Source organism: Pteronotus mesoamericanus, unplaced genomic scaffold, assembly GCF_021234165.1.
Source record: "Pteronotus mesoamericanus isolate MK-2021 breed Mesoamerican mustached bat unplaced genomic scaffold, CSHL_Meso_final contig_98, whole genome shotgun sequence".
Lineage (NCBI taxonomy): Eukaryota > Metazoa > Chordata > Mammalia > Chiroptera > Mormoopidae > Pteronotus > Pteronotus mesoamericanus.
Window position 1 is genome coordinate 7,111,585 of NW_026555295.1, and position 5,984 is coordinate 7,117,568.

Here is a 5,984-nt window from a genome sequence, read left to right on the forward strand (position 1 = left end):
TATTCCTTGTCTTATGGCTGCCACACTCCAACCTCTGTATCCATGGTCGCATTGTCTCCTCCTCTTCACTGTGTGTCCAGCTCCACTGCAGTTTTTAATATAATCTCCCTTTCTCTTATAGGGATATGTGATATTGCATTTAGGACCCACATAGATAATTCAACATAAGTTCTTCTCCCTCAAGACCCTTAACTTAAAGTCACATCTATAAACCATGCTATCAGCTGCCACCCCACTGGTGTGGCCACTGCCAGGCCTTTGGACCAAGGCACTAGTTGTTCTTGGGTGAGTGAAATCCAAAATGTACCCTGCCATGAAAATGGAGGGGCCTTTGTCTGTGTTTGGAAACCACAGCACTGGAGAGGTGATCTCCTCCCAGAACATTATGGCTGCTGTTTCTATTGTCAATATTGCAAAAATTCTCTCGGTCCAGGTTGCTTGGATAAAATGTTCATGAATAATATTGGTGATGTAACCATTATTAATGATGGTGCCACTGTCTTAAAGTTACTGGACATAGAACAGTCTACAACTAAATTTCTTTGTGAGCTAGCTGATCTGCAAGACAAAGAAGTGAGAGATGGGACTAACTCCATGGTTATTATTGCAGCAGAACTTCTAAAAAACATGGACGAACTAAACAGAAAATTCATCTCATATCAGTTATTAGTGGCTATTGACTTGCCTATAAGGAAGCCGTGTGTTATATCATTGAAAATCTAATTATTAATGCAGATGAACTTGGAAAAGATTGCCTGATTAATGCTGCTAAAACATCAATGTCATCCAAAATTATTGGAATAAGTGGTGATTTCTTTGCTAATATTGTAGTAGATGCTGTACTTGTTATTAAATATACAGATGTAAGAAGCCAGTCTCACTATGTAGTCAATTCCATTAATATTCCATGGGAGAAGTCAAATGGAGAGTATGCCCATCAATGGCTATGCACTCACCTGTGTGGTGGGATCCCAAGGCATGCCCACCAGAAGAGTTAATGCAAAATTGCTTGCCTTGACTTCAGCCTGCAGAAAACAAAATGAAGCTTAGTGTACAGGCATCTATTACAGACCCTGAAAAACTGGACCAGATTAAACAGAGAGAATCAGATATCACCAAGGAGTGAATCAGGAAGATCCTGGCAACGGGTGCCAACGTTATTCTAACTTCTGGTGGAATTGATGATATATGTCTGTGGAGACTGGAGCAATGGCAGTTAGAAGAGATTTAAAAAGGGACCTTAAACACATTGCTAAAGCTTCTGGAGCAACTGTTCTGTCAACGCTGGCAGATTTGGAAAGTGAAGGAACTTTCAAAGCTTCTTGTTGGGACAAGCAGAAGAGGTGGTATAGGAGTCAATTTGTGATGATGAACTGATCCTGATTAAAAACACTAAGGCTCATGCATCTGTATCAGTTATCTTACGTGGGTCAAATAATTTCATGTGTGATCAGATGGAGGTCTCTCTATGCAATACTCTTTGTGTGATAAGGAGAGTTTTAGAGTCAAAAATCTGTGGTTCCGGGTGGAGATGCTTTAGAAGCAGCCCTTTCCATATACCTCAAAAACTACACAACCAGCATGGGGTCTCTGTGTTACCAAATAGGGGGCCTGGCCCTGAGTGGGTCTGCTTAGGGCCAGCCAGTAGTGTGTGGGTTCTTGACTTCTTGTAGAAAAGATTTCACAACACAAGTCCAGGTGACTAGGAGGGCATTTTTATTAAAGCTGGAGACAGTAAAATAAGGAGATCCTAGGCTGGTCTGCCTCAGCTCACTGGGAAGTCAGAGAAAAGGGGGACTTGGGGACATGTTCAGGGGGTTAACTTTGGAGGAGCTGCTGTTGCTCCCTGTTCCCCTAATTGCAAGTCTTAGGGTCTCTTACAGCTTAGGAGATGTGTGCCTTGGGGGAAGAAGTGAGGGAAGAGGGGAAAAGCAATGGTGCAGGCCACTCCCCAGAGGGAGAATACACACACTGGGTCCTTTGTCTTGAGGCTTTTCTCTCTCTCTTGCAGGCAGGAATTTTAGGGGAGGTTTTGGGGGAGGGTTTCAGCAGAATATTCATCAATTTTCCAGGTGTGCTCTTTTAGAGTCATGGTCTTCACTGATTGGGTGCCAGGGCAGGAGGTCATTAGTCACTGTAGTTGGTTCTGGTGTAGCCCACCTGGTTTTGCTGTTTTTCTGGGCCTGGAGCTGAAATACAACTGAGGCCTTGGTGTTATCTCTAGGGCAGTGACCTTCTGTATCTGGCTATAAATTTCTTGGCTATCTTGTTCAACTATTGGTCTCAGTTTGCCTGTTCCACTTGCTAAGGAATTTTCTTGGGTTTTCACTATTCTATTTCATCTGGAACAGCTTTCTGTTAAAGAGTTTGCACAATCTCTTCTTGTTATTCCTAATACACTGGCAGTTAATGCTGCCCAAAGCTCCACTGATCTGGTTGCAAAGTTAAGAGCTTTTCGTATAACGCTCAAGTTAACCCAAGGCATAAAAATGGATTGGTCTTGATCTGGTCATTTGTAAAACTTGAGACAACAATCAACCATAGTTAAAATTAAAAGTTTGAAATTTGCAACAGAAGCTGCAATTACCATGCTTTGAATTGATGATCTTTTAAATTACATCCAGGAAGCAAAGAGGATAAGCATGGAGGTTATGAAGATGTTATTCATTCAGGAGCCATTGATGACTGATCTGATTTCCCTTTTATTTTTAACACTGTAAGATGCAGTTGTCTAATACCTAGCATATTACACATTAAAGTACAAGAAGCTATCCAAAAAAAATGTCACATCTGTAAAGATCCTTTTTCCAAATAAGCTAATATTCACAGGTTCCAGGTATTGGGATATGTCTTTTGGGGGGCTACCATGCAGCCCTCTATATCTAGTTTTAATTTTTTTTCTCATGAACATTATAATTTCTTTCTGTTGTCCTGAAATTTTCAGTCAAGTGTGGTCAGATCTAGTCTTGTTTTGGCAGAGAGACTCATTCACTTGAGATTAAGTTGTGAACAGCAGTCCAGCTAAATGTTGAAGTTAGTGAGAGGAGGCCTGAAAAGAGGAAAGCAGTGGGCCAGAGGTGATCAACAAAAAGCAGTTCAGACTTGTGGAATTTGTCAGCATTTCCCAGAAACACTCACATTAGAGAACCCAGTAAACAACTGGACTTCCTGCCATTGCACGGGATGGAGAGGTGCAAATTATTGTAATTTGGGCATTTAAAGGAAGCGTAGATAACTCCTGACTTTGGAAACTACTAGGTTATATGTCTTTCTGCCGTGTCTTAATTTTATGATAAATAAAGATAAGCATCTTTTTTTAAGGGCTTCTTTTGATTAAAATACTCAATTTTATCAAAATACTCAATTCTGTTTTGAATTGTTTATTCTTTTATATTCTCTGCTGTCTGTCCTGTGAAGCTGCTTTCTTTCACTACTGGATCCAAGTGACCTTTCCGCATAGTCAGTACTTAGGGCTGATTACCCCATCACAGAAATGGAGCAGAAAAGTACAGGGCTTCAACACAGCTGACTCATCCCAGGAAGGACTTTCTTAACCATCCACTGAGTCTTTTTCCAAGAACATATTTTGACATTGGGTAGGGATTATCCACGTGGACCTTGGTCATTCTCATTACACTGTTACAGGGAGTATATGAAGCAACTCTATCCAAGCTATTTAAAACACACACCGGGTTTTTTGTTGTTGTTTATAACAAAGTGTCAGAATCAGAGTTAAAACATGAAGCGATTGCATTGTTTAGGGCAATGAAGATGTAGAACACTACTCCAACCCATAAAGAACAATGACAATATTTGTATAATTTATGATAATTCTTTTAATGTTCTTATCTCCTAATTCTATCATCTGTCATTCTGGGTCTGTTTCTATCAACTATCAATTTTACTCTGGGTATGGGTCACATTTTCCTGTCATTGAATGTCTAGTAATTTTTATTGGATGTTGAACTTAAATTTCACATTATTGAGTGCTTATTCCAACAAATTGTGTTTAACTTTTTTCTGGCAGGAAGTTATTTTCAGGTTAGCTTGCTCTTTTCCAGGCTCCCCTTGAAGGTTTTCTTAGGACAAGTCTAGCATGGCCTTACTGTAGGTCAAATTTAGCCCCACTATAAAGGTTTGACCTATCTGGGGCCACTACTAAACTCCTCATATATTCAGCAAGGTATTTTCAATCTGGCTGGTGGGGAATCTAATTTAGTCTTAATCCTGTATGAGTTTTGGGAACTGTTTGGCTTACAGTTTCTAAGCACTGTATTTTGCCATGTATCACGCACCCTTTTTTGCCCAAATTTTTGAGGAAAAAATAAGGATGCACATTATACATGGGTAGTACTAATTCCATATCTACATAAATGTTTTTCTTTTATTTCTGCTTATGCGTTCAAAGTGTAACTCTAGAAAGCAATAACGATATCTGTATGCAAAATAATACACTGGAATATGATAATAGGTTTTGTTTCTAAATATAATAAATAAATAATTGAATTAAAAAATTAAAGTGATAAAATTTTTTCCTGAAAGTTTGGGCCAAAAATGTGGATGTGCATTATGTATGGGAGTGCATTATACACAGCAAAATATGGTAATTGTTCTTCCCCAGTTCTTCTGCCCAGCCTCAGGGGGTTTCATCCTTTGTATATATTGATTGATAGTCAATGCCTCAAAAGGACCTCTATGCAGATTTCTGCATCTGTTTCTCTGTAAAACTCCCTTCTCTCCACTATTAATGATCCCTGTCTCCTTAACTCAGCAAGACTTCTAGGCTCTGCTTGGGTTCCCCCTTCCCAAGCCAAGAAATTATTTCCAAGAGTAAAATAACGGCAATGGTAGGGTTGATCTTTTTATTTTTTATTTTATTTTTTAATTGTATTTTTTGTGCTACCATTTATCCCCCTTATCCATTACCCTTGGATGTCATAGTACTGCATTACCTATTATCCAGTGTCTAAAAATAATTGTTTCATTTTTTGTTAAATTATGTAAATTTTTTACTTTATAAGGAATGAGGAGGCATGCACATCTGTAGTAGTTACTCTTTTGAGGACCACAGTCATAAGTTCAAACTCCCTTATCAAGGGTTATATCTACCAGTGTACCCGACATTTTGACTAAGAACAAATGGACCAAGATATGCACTTAAGTTCTCTAACCAGGTCCTACCAGCACCTTGGCTTGGAGTAAATTTGGCAAAGTTTATCTTCAGTCAACTTCACTGCATTTTTTAATAATCCTTTTTATCCTTAGGTTCCCTCAGTCTCTATCCTTTCTTTCTATTAAAACCTTTCTCTCAGAAAGTCTAACATATTTTAATAGTGATCAAATCTTAGCTGAAGGAAATGAAGCTCCAGTGCTGATAAATTTCAGCAGATGGCAGAGAAGTTGAGGTAGGCAGGAGAGCCATCTGGTGGGTTCCTTCCACACATTTTCCTATCCGTAGGCACAGAAATAGTCCCTATTTCAAATGAATTAGTTCCATGTTTCTCTTCTCAAATAAAAACACACCTTTGTTTGAATTGAGATCTGCTTCAGCTAAGGACTCAGTAAGAGTTCAATTACTTGAATTTCACAACAATTCATGAATCGCACAAGTCTTGTGACCCACCTTCTCCCAGTGGGTATGCCATCCAGGTTGCTGGATGCCATATACAAAGCTCCAAAGTTAACTGGACTGTGTGTATGTTGTAGGAACTTCCACTGGCTAATGTTCTGTCCTTGCCAGAACTACACGGAAGCAGCTCTGCAAATGCCATGCCACTGTCCATGTGTAGAGTCATTAAGGCCACTTGCACAATTCAATATTGTGTTATCTGAATAAACCACCCCTCAGAATTGCAGCACTCAACTCACTCATTGAGTCAGACTATGGGTTTATATAATCCCTTTCTTCATGTGAAGCTAAGGCTTAAATTAGACAGTTTATATTCATAAGGAAAGTTCGTATACCTTCAATAACACATAGCCAG

At 39.2% G+C, this 5,984-nt stretch overlaps 1 pseudogene; it reads left to right on the forward strand.

Annotated features, from left to right (window-relative positions):
* Nucleotides 1-319: 319 nt before the first annotated feature.
* LOC129081348 (T-complex protein 1 subunit alpha-like) lies at nt 320-2,689 on the forward strand (annotated as a pseudogene).
* The last annotated feature ends 3,295 nt before the right edge of the window (nt 2,690-5,984 follow it).